The following is a 17,764-nucleotide window of genomic DNA, read 5'->3' on the forward strand; positions in this document are numbered from 1 at the left end:
ATTCTCAAAACTAAAACAAACCAAGTCCCAAGAAATAATACCAACCAGTGACCTTTGGCCTAAGACCAGGACAATAGATTAAAGCAAAAGACATATAACCTTCATGTAATAAAGAAGCAATAGGAAGTAACTACTTTCCTGGGGCCTATAACCCAATTCTTCCCAGTCCTCTATTCCCAGGATGAGGAACTTCAGGGCCCTGGAAACAGGGAGACCTTGACAGGCATGTCTGTGTATAGTATTTCATTTGATATTCATAATGACTGGAGAGGTAAACATTTTTATATATTCCCTCATTTCTAAAGAGAAGAATTAATAACACTTCCAGAGCTGTTTCTAGGATCCGCTAGCTTCCTTCCACCCCAGGGCCTTTGCATGTGCTGTTTATTTTGCCAGAAATGGTATTCTTCCACTCCACTCCTCACTGGGCTGGCACCTACACATATTTCCATCTCAGCTTAAACATCACATCATCAGGGAGACATTTTCAAATCTTTCAGGCCTTTGCCGGGCATCCTTGTTTATTGCTTGCATATAACCTTGCAAGCTTTCTGTCGTGTTGTATGCGATACGATGTGTGGTTATCTGATTAATGTCTTTCTTTCTCACTATTCTGTAAGCACCAAGAAGGCAGAAACTCACCATCTTGCTCACCACTGAGTCTCTAATATCCTGACATTGTCTGGCACACACTCATAAATATGTACTTACTGAGTAAATAAATAAACTTGCCCAATAACACACAGCTAGTAGGAAGCAGAGCTAGTATTCAACCCAGATCGCCTGACCCCTGAGTCAGTTCACTTCCCACTTTATCTTGTTGCCAAATATGGGCAAATGTCTGTTACAAATAGAATAAGGAAAATCATTTTTTTTCTTTTTCAATGATAAAACTTCCCTGTTACCATGTCACGTTTTCCTGAAACCATACAGAACACATGAGCCTGCCTCTTAGAGACAAACCCGAGTTTCTATGCCTTCTCTGCCTTGAAATTATTAATAAATAAAAAATGTTATAATAAATAGATGAACCAGGGAAAGAAGTTGTTGAAAGTTGAGGGTGGGGAGGAGCAGGTATCCTAGATTCCCAGAGATAAAAAGGCTTCTACAGGTCATCTGGCCCCCATCACCACTCTAAAGGGGCTGGGGAATTGGGAATGGAGACACAGAAAGGTTGAGTGACCTGCCCCAAACCACACAGTGGTTAGTCCAACACGAATCTCTTATTCCCAGACATATACTCTTTCCGGCTTCTGTGTTTCTTCAGTCAGTGGTCACAGCAGATGCCATTTCAGTAGCTCAAGAAGGTGCTTGCTTTGTTAGCCTTACAAGGCCGGACCACCTCCTTCCTTCCTGTCCCGGGGGAAGGGCTACTGAGTATCTATAATTGTCTTATTTGGGGTTTTCCCAGAAGCAAGCCCTAACTAAGGGTTCTGGTGTAAGTTGTACGAGAGGTACAAACACTTACCGGGGAATTGTAAAGCAAGACAGAGAAGGGAAAACAATTGATGGGGGGTTGATCAAGCCAGCTATACTGCGGGCACCAGAAGCTCGGTACCCCAGGGGCACTCTGGAAGCCAGTCTGGGGCAGAGTTATCCCCAAAGGTAAGAGGGCTGAAATGTTTATGTATCAGCTCTCGTTAGCCATCTCTTGAGCACCACTGAGGGCCGAGCGGGGGGTGTGAAGTGGTGTTAACTCACTGGCACGGGTGGGGTGGGGGGGATAACATGGGTTTCAGTGGCAATGAAAAGCTCTCAGGTGAAGAGACGCAGAAGCTAGCAGTCAGATGTCAGGCTTGTGTTTACCGAAGTGGCAAAGATGGGGACGTGGAAAGGATATTATAGTGAGTAGAACTGTGTCCCCCAAAAGGTATGTTGAAGTCCTAACCCCCGGCACCTGTGCGTGTGGCCTTATTTGGTAATAGGGTCTTTGCAGATGTAATTGATATGAGGTCACGCTGGATTAGGGTGGCCCTAAATTCAATAACTCAGGTCCTTATAGGGGGGAAATTTTGACAGATGCAAAACACCCAGGGAGAGGCCATATAATGACAGAGGCAGAGACTGGGGTGATGCTGCCACAAACCAGGGAATGTCAAGGATTGCCTAGAGCCACCAGAAGCTGGAAGAGACAAGGAAAGACTCTCCCTTAGAGACTCCAGAGGGAATGTGGCCGTGCTGACTCCTTGATTTCTGGCCTCCAGAATATGAGAGAATAAATCTCTGTTGTCGTAAGCACCCCAGTTTGGGGTACATTGTTGAGGCAAACTCAGGACAGGAATATAGGCCCTAGAACACAGCTATGGTCAGCTATTAGTGACTAAAATTCCCATACAGTGTCCAGTGCTTGAAAGACATGCAGTCCATGGTCACACAATTAGCAGCTGGCAGAGCCAAGATTTTTATCCAGGTATGTCAGCCCCTCAAAGCCACAAGATAAGTTTCTCTCTTTTTCTCAAATTGGTTGTCCCCGTTCCACGCCCCCCTGCACACACTCTGTAGCTGAGGATGCTGAGTCGACACTGCCAGTGTCCTCCTTAGCAGGGCAGAGGGTGGACAGGTCTGGAATATCTTGTATGGTAACCATGTAACGATGCAACTCCACCGAGGCAAAGACCCTTATAATACTCAGTACGCAGTAAAGAGGACTAGGAAAGGGCACTGGGACCTTGTGCTGAAGACAAAGGGAAGGTCAGGGAAGAGCTGAATGGCAGAGCCAGACCCTGAACAGTGGTCCCTGTGCTAAATCAAAGGCCCCTGGGACCTGGGCCATCCCTGCCAGATGACCCTTCCTCCTCTTCCCCCACCCACTGCCTTTCCTCAGCCATTGTTACCAGTAGGGGGCACAGGCACAAGAAAGAAGACGCTCTGCACCTGCCTATCATGAGATGAGAAAGATGCACCAGCTCCTTTTCTGGGACTGGGGCTGCCAACATTAGCAAGAGGGGATAGGAAGCTCAGCCTTTTATGAAAGGGAGAGCCCATGTAGCATGGCATAGCTGCTTCCTCTGACATGCCAGGTCAAACTGCACCTTAGCATAAGGCATACTGGCATATTTTTAGAAGCCCCCATCTCTGTGTTGACTCCAGAAGCTCCAGGGAGGCAACAGCAGCCTGGGAGCAGCGGGTGGGCGGGGGAACCCCACAGGGACAGCAAGGAGGCAGAGGCAGGCGGGCATCACAGTGTCTACCTACAGGGAGGCAGGGAGAAGGGTACCAAAATATCTTTATTTTGTGCATTTCTTTGTTGTTTGAATTTTGTACTGGGCATATGCATGCATTCTAGAATCATTTATTATTTGTTTTTTATTCCCCAGCATGCACGATGGCCTCTGTGCCCAACTTTCCGGCTATTTTCCCATGGTAATGGAGCTGCAGTAATTAGCAGGGAGAGGTGTGCTAACAAGGTGTTAGTACCAGTTCCCTGGAATGACCGAGAAATCCTTATCTTTGAAGGTACACCTAGTCATTTCTACTCTGCTCTGTAGCAGCCTGGCCAAGGGAATGGCAGCACCACGCTCGAAGGGTACTCCAAATTCACGAACACCACGAACAACTGTAAATAGCTGGGTGACTGGATTAGTGCCCAGTCTTCACTCCCCTGCTGTGTGGTCAGAGTCACATCCACGGTTAGGACTAGGACTCGTGCTACTTCCCACGCTTGCCACGCGGGCCGGGCCACGTGACTTGTTTAGGCCAATGGGAAGTGAGCGGACGTGATGCGTGAGCCAGGCCTGACACGTGCTCTGTTTGTGAGGCAAGAGGACCGAGTCCGGGCAGCGCTGCCGAGGTCCCCAGCCCTGTGAGACCTTGGAGCCCGGATTCCACCAACTTGCAGACGTGAAAGCAGCAGGGAGAGCTCAGCGCTGTGGCCACTGACATCACTGCAAGTGAGGACATCGGTGCAGGTCTGTTTCATTTACAGCATTACTGCCGGGAGAGCCTGGCTAATGCGATAATGCAGAGAAGGCACCTTGGCTGATCCAAAATCAGTCCCAAGGCTGCCCCTTTCCCTTGTGACTCTGGCAAAGCAGTCATGTGACCTAGTCAGGACATGACAGAGCCCCAAATACCCCCCAACACTCCTGGTCCAAAGGCATCTGTCCATGCAGCCCAAGCAGGCCAAGCAGAACCTTTGTCAGGTGTTGATAACAGGCTGAAAGGATAGACTTTCTCCAATATAACAAGCTGTAGGGAGGACGAAGGTTTGTGCGGGGAGCTCGGCAGCCATCTTGCTACTTTGTGGGAAGTCAGAGGACAAAGAAGACTGAGCCGTTCTATTCAGTAGGCATCAGTGGTCCAGGGCGTAGGTCCTGCGAACTTTTGAGGACATACAAGCATATTAGAGACCTGGAAGAAAATGGTATTGATGCAAAAATACAAAAAGGAAATTGCAAAGACCAACACATGTTTAAATGCATATCTGCAAATTATATCTGTGCCAACTTTATTCATGGTTACAGTGAGCATTCATAGCACGCCATTGTATTTGAAAGTAAATTGCAGGTTTCATTTTCTCACGTCACAAAAACTGCCAAGTATGCAGTGCTGAGAGCTCATAGCCAACCATTAATTGAGTGGCTTATAGTGAAATAACTAAATTAGGAAGGCTTCGGTGGTGAGTGTCAGATCCCCTTGATGCTCAGTCAAATGATGGGGGTGTTTTTCTCACATAACAAGAAGCCTGGAGGGGGCAGTTTCCTCTCCTGTATATTTGGCTGGACACAGTCGTGTATTCATTCCTGAACCACATACTGGTACAAAGAATAAGATTGGCTTTATTTATTGAACAAAATGCTCTATGCCAAGCATCCTCCTATGCACTTCGCCATACTAACTCAATCCTCCTACCGCCCTATAAGGTGGATGTAATTATTATCCACACTTTGCAGATGAGGAAACTCTGGCCCAGACAGGTTAAGTTACTTTGTCTAGGTTGCACTGCTTGTAAGTGGATAAGCTGGGATTTTAGTGCAAGCTATCTGACTCCAGAATTTATGTGCATATTCTGCTGCCTCTTGATGCCTTGGATGATACAGATACATCCTGGAGGCAGGGGTAGGAGCGCTTTCTCCTGTGGGGTTTTGAGGATGGGGTGGATGCTGAAATGATATCGGAATACCCTTAGGAAGGAGAGCAGGGATAAATGCTGAGTAGGTCTCAACAGTCGCCACTCCTCTCTGCCTCTCTCCCTCCTCCCGCTCCTCTCTTAGTCCTCTCCCCTTCCCTGGGATGTGTTTGCATAAAGCGGGCAACTAAAAATTCAGTCATTGCTCCTCCCCACCTCGTGACTCTCCTCATTCCCTCTGCCCTTTCCCCTCACTCTCCACTTCTCGCTCTTTGGTTCACATTATAAAATGACTTTTGCAATGTCAGGCGTAAATAGATGATGAGAAGAAAATCTTTTGTTTAAACAGAAATTTTAATTTTCCAAAAGGTGGTGAATAAACACTCCGGAATACATTAAAGATCAGCAAATCTTGTTTGCGTGAAATCATGCTTCAGTTTCTTTATATGAGCAGAAAATAGTAGTTCTGATGTCCTTGGCAGAAGCCTCTTTGTGTCAAAGGATGGGTCTCACCATTCCAATTTGTGTTGCTTAGAAAAATGCTGAGTGTTCCCAACTTGGTGGGAAGATGCATCTAATGGAATCAAGTAAATTGTAGGCTTGACCGAGGGGTATTGAATGGCTCTTTACTCCCTTTCTACCGCAGTGGCCCAATCTCTTCCCACAGAAGCATTTTCAGGGTTGAAGATAAATTAAGATTGCCTTCACCGAGAAGGGGAAATGCCCTTCGCGTGGTCCAGGAAGACCGAGCCCCAGGCTTGGACGAGCCCTCGTGGGTGTCTAGTTTTTGCTACTGTCCAGAGCAGAGTATTCTTTTCAGCATCTCTTACCAGTGGCTCCAGTAGCGCCAGCGGCTGCTTAAACCGCAGGCCGGGAGAGGTCTTTCATGAGAAGCTTCAGGGTGGATGTCACAGAAGCCACCATAGCCACATAGCAAAAATAGAGTTTGTTATTAGAGGACAGGCTGGTCTCAGAGAAGTGAGGGTGGGCTGTATTCACATGACCAGAGCTGCATGACACATCACCCCAAAACCTAGCGGCGTAACACAACCATTTTTTAATGCTCCCAGATTCTGTGGGTTGGTACTTTAGATAGGGTCTAGTAGGAAGGGTGTGTTGCTGTTCCATGATGTCTGGGGCCTCTGCTGGGAAGGAGCAGAGGCTTGAGGCATTGTCTGGCGGTTGGCTGAGACCTCGGCTGGGACTGTCAAAGGATCACTGCGCGGGCTTCTGTCTGCAGCCTGGGCTTGCATGAGGAGGCACCTCACAGATCTCTGACTACAGGGACGGTGATGGCTCCACAGCCCCAGCTGCCGCATCCTGAAGTCCATTGCCACATCTGCACCAGGGGCATGATTGCCACAGGCTGTGCCCAGCCAAGGATGGAGTATGGCAGGAATACTGAGCCTGTCCCATTTCTGGAAGACACAGGACTCTCATAGACGCCCCTGGCATTTGTACTCTCAGCAGCCCTGCCAAGCTTTTCTTAAAACTGCACTATGGGCGAGCAAAATTCCCCACTCCTTAGGTATGGGCTGCACAGAGTGACTTCCTCCCAGAGACTACAGGATGGAGGAGGGGAAAAGAATAATGTTCAGTCGTAAAACCTTTCAAACAAACCTGGTGATCAAGGTCAACATCAACAGTGTTAAGTCATGGAGATAGCATGCACCCTGGTGAATGAGAAGGGCGTTGTAACTCTGAAAGTCTTTGTCCCAAAAACTCATAACCAAACTCTTATCATGAGGATAACACCAAACCAATTTCAGTAGAGGAACATTCTACAAAATATACAACCCAGTACTCCTCAAAACTGTCAACAAGAGAAGTCTGAGAAGCTGGGATAGGGTTACAGGGGTGGTATAAGGACCTGTAAAAGGGGAACTTTACATGTATGAGGGCAGGGCACCCATGAAGATTTTATAGGAGCTGAGAGAGTTAGTTGGGCAAAGGATGGAAAGATGATTGCGGCAAGAGGTGACCTCGTGCACGAGGAAGCTTGGAGCTTCTAGCAGCTCAGAGAGAATCTCTGTGACTGGAGCCCCAAGACAGAGAGAAGGTACATTGAGTAAGTGCTAGAGTACTTTTCAAGGGACAGATGGCAAAGGACCGTATCAGGAATATGTTCTAAAAGACACAGGAAGCCATTGAGAGGTGTTAAGCTGAGAACTGACTTGGTAGTTCTTGTGTTTTTTTATAACCTTCCCCTACAGTGCCAGGGTGAGGAAATCGTGAGTACCATAAGCATTAGGTGCTCTCCCGCAGATAATAGAAAAGCCAATTCCAGACGACTTAAAGAAGAAGAAAAATGCACAGCTCTGTTTCATGGAGCACAGAAGTAGAGCTGACTCAGGCTCATATCTCTGGGCTCCAGACCAACTTACTTTAATTTTAGGGGATCTAACTCCACTTTACCTCCAATATGTAGGTCTCGTCCTTGGGCTAGTGGCAAGATGAGGGCCCTTCCTTCCAGGAATCACATTCAGGTGCAACAATATTCAAAGGAAAGACTACCAACAGCTCCAGTAACTCTTTTTTAGGAATGAAGAAACTGTTTCCAGAAGTTTCTGGCAGAATTCCTCCTCATGGCCCATTGGCCACAATTGGATGATGTACTTCCTGCAGACTATTCACTGCAAGGAAAATGAGGCTACCCTAATTGGCTCCGACTAACCAAAATCTACTCCTGGGTTGGAGATGGGGTCACTCCCCCTTGAATTCTTGGGTGTTCTAAGCAAAGAAGACTTAGCAAGGAGGGAGATGGATACAGGATTGGTACCAAACCATATCCACAGCCAGAGCTGGACTGGATGCTGGAAGACTCCTAGGATGCTCCCACAGTGTTCCAGACGAGGAATGATGGTGCCCGAGACAAGCAGCAGACATTAAGAGCACTGGATGAATCAGACGTATATTTTGAGAGGTGGAATCAATTGATAGCTTGGTGCAAGAGATAAATTCTTTATGTGGATTTAACATTACATGATTATTTTCATAAATTCAATTTTCTAGTAATCACACCCCAAAACCACCACAGAAAACACAATTTTATTATAAATATGAGTCTTCAGAGAGGGGAAATTATGTAAGAATAAGAACCCAGTTTACTGGGGATATTTTCCGTTCCTACCAATGACTTCACCAAATGTTTCTGTCCCAAGCACTTAGAATCAATTCAGTCCAATCTGGAGTAATTTTTAAAGAAATAAAACCAACATTGTATTCAATCAATTCCATGTTTAATAAGATTATGCCACTTAAGACTTCAACTTGATTAAATTTAAAATATAAATGTCTAGGTATAAAGTAAAACATAATGGCTTTTATTAAACCAGCCCCAGTCAAAAGCCCAGTTTATATTTCATGTGGTTTTATGTCTGCATTTCCTGCTGATTCTAAAATGATTAAACCTGCATCATTCAACATAAGATATTACCGTCCTATCTTGATGAATGTAAGGAGTATAATATTATCATATTCTGCTCAGGAGGAAAGGTGGTCCACCAATTTGTATTATTATCCCCTAAAGAATTCTGTAACGAATAAGCCCTAGACATATCATGGATTCCCTGTTCATATATGTTCTTATTCTGATAGGAGCCTTATAAGTACTTTGAAATTGCGCTGAGCTGTTACTCTGATACCCATTAGAACCAAACATTTTGCTATAAACCTTAAACTTCATTTGGAGGCAATTTAACCCTCAGTTTATCCACAAACTTTTAAAGAAAACTGGGCAAATTCCCCAAGCAAATTACTCCTGAAATGTGAAACCATGTCTTATAAACATGGCCATTTTAAAATTAATAAGGACTACACTAAAAATTAAGACAATTTAAATTCACACTAACTCAGCAATAATAGATAAGGATTTTTGTTGGGTTTTTTCATTTGTTTTGTGGTGGTGTTTTGTGTAGGTTGTTCCTGTGTTGGTTTTGTTGGCCTTTCAGATTGTTAAATATTTCAACGAATGATGATATCTAATATTGGCAAAGGAGTGGATACTCTCACAATAGGTTCATAAGATATAAATTGGTACAGCCTTATCGGAAGATATGGTGGCAGTAGCTATTTAAATGTTTAGAATGCAACAACTTCATTTCTAGATGCTAGACTAGAAAAAAACTTACCTACATGGAAAGAGACAAGAACAAAGAGGTACCAGTAGCACTGGTCATGATAGGAGAAAATTATAAACAACTTAAAACCCTTCAATATTTAAATAAACAAGAGTGAACATACATTCGAAAAAATGAATAAGACCGGTCAATACTGACAATGATTATACACGTGGATTAGACAATGATTAGACAATGACAATACACGTGGAGGGAAAAAAAATGTGGTAAAAATTAATCAAGTTTAAACTCATGTTAGATAATGCCCCCCAAAATAACTTTCTATATGGGAATTTATTTAGGCAGATGCTTGGAAAATAATCTGGAACTGTAGCCTCTGGTAAGTACTCAATAGTTGAATGAATGAATGATTCAATGAACACACATTACTGTTTTTTCCCATTTGGCATCTGCCTTTCAAATTTCGTACAGAGATTATCAACATCTCTGAGCGATTTTCCTAGGATGGGTGAATGCTTCTGTTACAGATGACATTTCCTGCTTTGCCGCCCGGCATGGTGACTTTACCTGGTCTAGATTTCATTCCAGTGTTGACAGTGGTGATTCTCAAACAAAATTCTGCCTCTGGGTGACTGTGCTCATGGATCTTTCTCTTCTCCCCACCCCCGCTCCCTTCCCCTTGCTATTTCTTGTATCTTTCGGATGAGAGTTTGAACATCTTCTGTGCAAAAGCCACCATAACAACCCCCAGGATAGGACAAGTCACCTCGTGATATATGCATGCTCTGACGGCACCATGTCCCATCCTTTTTCATACTTAATATAACTGTGATTATACAACCATTGTTTAGTTAATTCCGTTAAACTAGAAATATTCCTAACTCAAAGTAAATAATATAAGTAGACTTGTGGACAGACCACCTGGGCTTTCATACATGTTTCATTTATTCAATATCAATCTCTCCTAGACCCCCAGAGTCACATAACCTCTTTATGTTTATTGATGTTAAAAATAGGGCTCATATTATTATGTTGTAAGGATTGTTGTGAGGATTAACTATCTTAGTACTTGTAAATCATTTAGGACAGTCCCTGACATGTTGTATCGTGAGAACTGAACAAGTGTGAGCTATTGTGACTGTTATGACTGGACCATCAGCTACAGGAGGGCAGGAACCGCATCCATCTTATTCACTTTGGTGAATTGCAAACAATGGCTCCTAATTCCTGTCATCCTAAAATACACGTCCCTTTGCAATGTGATTTTGTCGGTCCTCCCATCCAGAGATGGAGCCTTAGTTCCCCTCCGCTTGAATCTGAGCTGACTTCATGACTCACTTTGACCACGAAATGCTTCATGAGTGACATTCAAAATATCTGAGGCTAGGTCTTAAGAGTCCTTTCCACTCTCATTCCTGTGGAATGCTGCCCTTTAAGAAAACTAGGTGAACCCAGCTAGTCTAACCTAATCTCCTCCTGGAGGAGAACTGAGTCACCCACCAATGTCTAGCACCAACCACCATCCAGTGAGTGAGGCCATATTAGGATTTCCAGTCTTGCTGAACCTCCGGCTGAATGTAGGCACATGAGCGAGCCCAGGCGAGACCAGCATAACTCCTTGCCAACCCACAAGATCATGAGTAAGGAAATATCACTGTTGTTTTAAGCTATAGTCCAATACTAAGTTTTGGGGTGACTTGTTACCCAGCAAACACTAATACATTCACTGTTGTTTCCTTCATGCCTAGCATAGGGCTGGCACTAGTAAATGCTCAGTAAATATTTGTTGAATGAATAAATGAGTCCATGAGCAAAAGAGAATTGATGAATGAATAAATGAATGGGTACATGAGAAATATGAAGGATGCAACCCTTTTATTCTGTTGGACAAATTAATTCCACAGAGTAGGAGGATCAAGTTATAGCAACCATGATCTCTTTTTAATTGCTGATTTCATAGACTATGTGCTTAGAAAGAAAAATGTGATCAGACATAATCTTCTAATTGCATTAGAACAACTTGTCATGTCTTTTCTATGGATTGTAAAAGAACATCCAAATTTTAGTCCAGGTCCCCTGACTGCTATAAAAACTAAACTGTCCATTAATACACTGCAGGAAATTACGCTCAAACTGGTTATTGTAGTTATTAGTAAGGTTGATACTTCTCCTTCCCACTACCACGGATAAAAAGTGCCGTTTGGAAATACTGACAATAATTTAAACTCTATGGAATTCTTTAGTTTATCATGTATAACAGAAATCTTAATTTTCCACTTGTATCAAGTTCTTACTCCTGAGGCAAAACCAGAAGGCAGAGAATCTTCAAAGCCATTGCATTATGTTCGTGTCTTCTCCCGTTTCAGCCTCAAGACAGAGCTGAGGAGACAAAACAGATTAATTAATTCAAGTGTCACATTGTAATTATCTAATTTACTTTACTCTCCAGATTTTCAATATTTTAAATTCAGCCAATAGTTAAGTTTTGAGGATTTATATGGCGTAATTATTTGTTAATCAACTACTGTAAAAACCAGTTTTCTTTTTTAAACCTATTTCCTGGGGCTGGTAGAGAGAGGAGTAGGAAGAAAAAAATAAATGGGCCAATTTTCTCATTTTTCATGCCACAGAATTGATAAATACCATCTAGAGTTAAAACATGGAGTCTAAGAAAAAGTTAATGACTTCAGCTTCTACGATTTTTATAATAATCTTTCTTAACTTTAAAGAGATAGTGAACTTGTTTCTTTTGATTGTGCGTGTATGTGTGTGTGTGTGTGTGTGTGTGTGTGTGTGTCCTACAGCAGGCAATTTTTTTAGTTTAACTTCAGATTCTTTTATTGTCAAATCTAAGTAAAATCAAATGCTTTCTCATTAAAAATAGTATTAGAGTAAAATTCCCTATTTTCAACAAAGCGTATGATTTGGCTTTTTACATGGCACAGACCTAACAGTAATAATGACGATTATTTGGAGGGCCGGGGATACTGAGGGTGTTTTTTCTTTGGCATTATTCTTTGTACTTTTATACATTGCTCAACTTTTCAAAAGCTTAACCATGTATCATTTTATGAAAACTCTAAAGTCATTATTTTTTTTAAAAAAAACAAGTAACTAAAATATTTTCCCTAGTTTCCTCCAAGTTAGACCTCTGCCTCAGAACATCTGGCTTTAAAAGCCAGCATACAGCAGAGATAATGTGTCGGGAAGCGATCAGTCTGTGGAGGCTCGTTGTGGCCACCTGGGAGGAAATTACCCATAGGGAGAGGAAGAGGGAGTGGAGAGAAGAAAAACAAGCACAGAATTGGGGAGCATTGCCTTTATCAGAAGACTAGTTGGCATAAAGGCCTGAGAGGAGCGAGCCAAGAGGTGGCTGACGCAGAACAGACCCCACTGCAGTCAGGGGTGGAAAGAGGACTGAGAGACCCTCCCACCCTCAAGTGGACTTTCTCATTACCTCAGGTTTGGATTTTTTTTAAATCACAATGAGATAAATGGTCCAGAACACTACATGCGAGAGACCCATCACAGGGCTTCACCTTCCCAGTGTCTTCCCTCAGGATAGGGCAAGTCACCTTGTCCTGTATCAAATGCTCTGTCCCGAAACATCCAGAGATGCCCCCAGGCCACCTCCAGCCTTGTGCCTGAGGGCGGAATCGTTACTTGCTGACACTTCCCAGAGTTCCAAGGTGACCCTGCTCCCCACCAACAGGGCAGCCATAGGAAGCCTTTCCGCCCACACCTGCAGCCCAGCCCCCGTAGAAACCACTGAAAATACCCCCTAACCACAAACATGGTGTTTTGGTTATCTTTTTGGTGATTTTCCTGGGACAGATATTATGGGCTCGTGGTAAAATCTAGATATAACTTCCTGTCCTATTGCATGGAATACAGAGGGACAAGTCTGCTCCTGATCTGCATGGCAACATACATTATCAAAAAGCAAGTCAAGAAAACGCAGAAGAATGGTGGTATAATCTTTGAAAAGAAAGCTTTCCTAAGTCTGACACAAAACAGAAACCATAAAGGAGAGCGATACCTTTGACAGGAAAATTAAACTGTTCTGCGGTAAACAACACAAACCATGGAAAACGGTTTGCATATCCAAGAGACCGATTTCTTTAATAAGCGAAGAGCTCCTATGAATCAATAAGAAAAAGACTGACAGTCCCCGGAAAAACAGTGAACACTAACTGCTCTTAAATCTATGAGAAGAAGCTCAGTCTCACAGGAAAAGAGAAATGCAAATTCCATTGACAGATGAGCTGCATCTCCCCTCTGTCAGACTGGCAAGGGAAGGGTCTCCCTAGACGGGGTGGGGGTCTTGGCGTTCACTGTGTACACTTAAATCTATGTCTCTTTAGAATTGTATTCCAGGTACATATTTTGCTTTTTCAAAAATAAATGTTTTAAATGCAAGCAAACAGACTCCCTAAGCAAAGAGGTTTGAAATGGGGAATTTGCAGATGTTGCTTCCTCTCCCACGGGGCAGCCCCTTGGCCTGCTCATTCGTTCATGCAACAGATACTCCCTGAGCAGTGACTGTGCCTGGCTTGTTCTGGGCCCTGGGGAAGCAGCTAACAAAGCTCCAGCCCTCAGGGCCCTCGCAGCAGGAGACTGACAACCAACACGGCAGTATACGGTGTGCAGGAGATGGAGAGAAAGGCAGGGAGCCGAGATGGACCACCCTGGTGGGGAGTTGGGGTGGACCTTGCTAGTATTTTTACATAGGGACCTCAAGAAATTCCCTAAGGAGACAGTGACATTTGAGCTGAGACCTCAAAGATATGGGGGAGCCAGCTCCAGGGATATCCAGGGCAGGGGTAAGTGTTCTAGGGAGAGGGCACCATCGGTGCAAAGATCCTGTGGCAGAAGGGAAGCTGGTTTGCCCCAGGAGAGCAGGAAGGCCAGCAGGTGAGCAAGAGGGAAGCAGGGAGGAGGTGAAGCCAAAGGGGCCTTGTGGGACCAGGCGGAGTAGGACTGAGCACACTGCTGTAAGGACAGGGCGAGGCCACCAAGGCCCTGGCACAGCGCCAAGAGCAGAATGGATGTGTGCTCATTCCTACATATCTGCTGGATTTGAATCTCAAATGCAGAATGTTACCATGTCAATGGAAAATTTCCTGTAACCACTATTTTTCCAGACTTTATGAAAAGGGGACATCAAATCATTTTTCAAATTTTCTGCTTCGATTATTAATGCTTTTAAACGTTTTCGCTTATTTAGTGATAAATTATGTTAAGAACAAAGCCAATTCGGTCTGGATGACTTTCTCTAATGAGTTGTTTTTTTGCTGGTTGGTAAAATTTTATTAAGGACTTACGCATCTATCATTAAAAGTGTTATTGATCTGTAATATTTTTTAGAAGTAGACTTTTTTCATGGCTCTAAGACATTCTATTATAAGAGGGTATGATAATTGTTTAACTAAGTTTCTGGGATTCAATATTAGAGAAAGGTTTGATTTAATGATTCCCTCCTTCCCCCTGTTCCCTTCCCCCTCTTCTGCCCACCCCTCACAGATGCTCATAAGCACACGCATGCACGTATGCACACACACACACACACACACACACACATACACACACCTTCACCTTTTCTGTATCTTACTATCAGAGGTTTTCCAGAAGAAACATTTTTTTTTTCAGAAGGGACATTTTCTGGGAAGGCAGAAGACACATCTGCTGACATGCTCCGAGGGGAGTTCTAGAATTTAGGTATCTCTATGGTACTTATTCTGTCCTTGATGGGGTGAAGATGAGCACAACTCTGCCCAGTCACCTTCTCTCCTGTTACTCTCCCAACCAAGCCACCTTGAAGGACCTGCCAGTCCTGAATATGTCCCCCTCTTTCCCACCCAAACAGGCTCTCCATCTGAGCTCCACCTCCATTCTCGGGCACCTAAAATTCTAGTTCGTAGACCACCTGGAACAAGATCTCTCCCATATACTTTCCCTGACAGGCGTAGCCACCCACTCTGCTTTGCCAAGTAGTGCTGCGCATACCCTTTCTAGAGCATTCCTCCTGCTGGATTGGCAGTGGAGCCTAATGGTCAGCATGGGCTCTGGAGGCAGACAGTCAGGGTCAAGTCTAGCTGTTGTTATGTACTTGGTTTACATTGAGAACCACCCCCCACCACCACCACACACACACACACACAAAGGGAAGGAGGACAGTGAAGTTGAGTGTTAGTCTCTGCTTCCCTCCCTGCTGGGTCCTCTCTCCCACCCTGTCCATCCAGCCCCCTCCCCATGCCCGTTCAGGCCTAGGAGTGCCATGGCTCCCTGCTTTTCTGGCTTCAGGCCCTACACTACCCCTCCCTGCCTTCTCTAGGCCCTGCCTACATCTCTGCCAAGTCCCCAGCTTGAATGGGTCATCTGTCATCTGCAGGAGCCTGCCACATACTCAAGGCCTGTCCTTCTGGTCTCACTGCATCACCACCTTCACTGTGATATGGCCAGGACCACCCGGGATGCAGCCCCTTTCCAGATCCCAAAAAGGAACCAGGGCAGAAGCTCTCCACCTTCAGGATCCCCCGTAAGTCCCTAACGAGGGTCTCCTCTGAAGGACCCATGCATCTGATCTTCCCCTCTGCTCCCTACTTGTTTCCTGTTCTCCCCGCAAACTGGCAGAGTCATCAGGAGAAAGTTTTTCTCGGGGAGCAGCTATATAGTGTCTTTGTGCAACTTAGAAAGAGCTGCCCCTTCCTCGGATACTTTACCTCCACCTGGCAGAAAAGCACTATAATCTACTGATTTGGGACTTAGAACACTGTCAGGATAAATATACAGATTCACAGTGCCTCTGCCGTAAATGGCAGGCTCTCCTTGAGGACATCTTTGCGCAGTGTACAACCTGCATTCCAGGCCCGGCCTTCCTGGCTTTTCCCTGGATATCGTATATGTGTCTCCTCAGCTCTACTCCCACAACTAAGCATTAGGCATTTCTGCATTTGGGGAGGAACCCTAGGGTCAGGTGGTCAAAATCAATATTTTGCTAGAAAGATGAAGCACTGCCCACCCTGTCCTGTCCTGTCCTGTCCTGTTCTGTCCAGGTGCAATAAATTCTTATTTAGCCTTAGGAGGGAGCCTATGGAGGTTGACTGTTTGAGGAGCTGGAAAGGGGGAAGTTAAAAGGTGTCAACCTCAATGTTGGTGGTTATTTTCTCTACTTGTGCTGGAGACTTGGCCTCTCTTATCTCAACCCTTACTAGCTTGTGAATTCATCCTTTCCCCCATTTTACATAGAATTTATAAAATTTTATGGCTAAGCCGCTCCTCCAGGGTCACCTTGTGAAATGCTCTACTGTGTGGTTCTTCCCACCTTCAAATCCCTGACAGCTCAGTAAACTGGGATAAGAGAGCAAAGGCCATGGGAGACGTGTCCACCAGGGCTCACAGCTCCCCATCCCTCCTGCTTTTCATACGGCAGCTGGGCATTCGGGGACATCTGACTAAATCGGTTTGTGAGCTGGATGTCAGTTTTCACTTAGGGAAAATTTTTACCCTGCAGTCAAAAGTCATTTAAGAAATATACACTGGAAAGTTGATAATGGAAGTGCTGGTAACCTTTAATGACAGTGGCGCTTGCAAAATGTACAGTTCAGGAAGGGCTGACGCTTGATCCAAAAAGCTCTTGTTAAAATCCAATCATCTTCAGCAATGAGCATTAGCAGGAAATGCCTGCGATGAACAAAAACACAGGAAAGGTTAATGGCCTTCTTTACTAAAGCGATTCGAGGGTTTTATCTCAGCGTTCCAACTCATCCTCAGAGCGTGCATATGCTGAAGATTTCTTTTTTTTTTTTCTTTTTGGTAATCAGGAGAAAAATTGATTACCAAAATTATAATTAAGAGCTGGGAAAATATGCAACAATTTGGCTGCTTCATTTAGCACATATTTCAGGTTAATTGCATGATTTTACTAATGAAGATATTTGCATGAGTATTTTCAGTGGCTACATTCAACTTATTATGTAATGAATACTCAGCTAAGCAAATGACTTCACTTTCTGTGGGATTTAGGACAGGACAAAAGCTGAAACTCCCAGACAGCCAGAAAGACTGCCTAGCATCATGTGTCAGGACCTTAATTAGTAATTTGTTAAACAACCCTGGCAGAATTTATGCTGTCTACATACACAACTGGATCCTTTTCTAATTTTGAAAAGGACTAGAAGATTCCAAAGAAAGTGAGAAAACTACCTTTATTACCACTTTTCTAAAAAGTATATTAAAAAGAAGTATTTTACCCATACCTATTCAATTCTGTTCCCCACAATAATCACCACTTATTTCTATTTGTTAAAAATAAATGTGATTTCCTATAAAATTACAGAGAAATTAGACAATATAAAAAAGCAAAAGGAAATAAAAATTATCCAGAGATAACTGGCTGTTAAAGTTTGGGGGTGTACTATTCTAAATACTTTTCCTTTGTATAAACACTCTTTTCAGTTTTTACCAAAAGGGATTATACTGTATATACAATTTTTCATTTAAACTATTTTTTCCACTGAACAATAAATTGTGAACACTTTGTATCCGTAAACATTTTTTTCTACCACTGTGTAAAGGTAGGAAGTTTTTCATAGTGTGGATGTGCATGAATTTATGT

The 17,764-nt window shown here is 43.9% G+C and overlaps 1 long non-coding RNA gene across 1 annotated transcript in view; it reads left to right on the plus strand.

Annotated features, from left to right (window-relative positions):
* Positions 1–10,705: 10,705 nt before the first annotated feature.
* The window catches only part of LOC112474567, a 28,683-nt gene continuing 21,624 nt past the window's right edge, over positions 10,706–17,764 (plus strand). The window contains exon 1 of the long non-coding RNA XR_003044406.1: positions 10,706–10,787. This is a non-coding gene — a long non-coding RNA (uncharacterized LOC112474567). The remainder of the gene's footprint in view (positions 10,788–17,764) is intronic.

This window comes from Pteropus alecto, unplaced genomic scaffold (assembly GCF_000325575.1).
Source record: "Pteropus alecto unplaced genomic scaffold, ASM32557v1 scaffold7, whole genome shotgun sequence".
Lineage (NCBI taxonomy): Eukaryota > Metazoa > Chordata > Mammalia > Chiroptera > Pteropodidae > Pteropus > Pteropus alecto.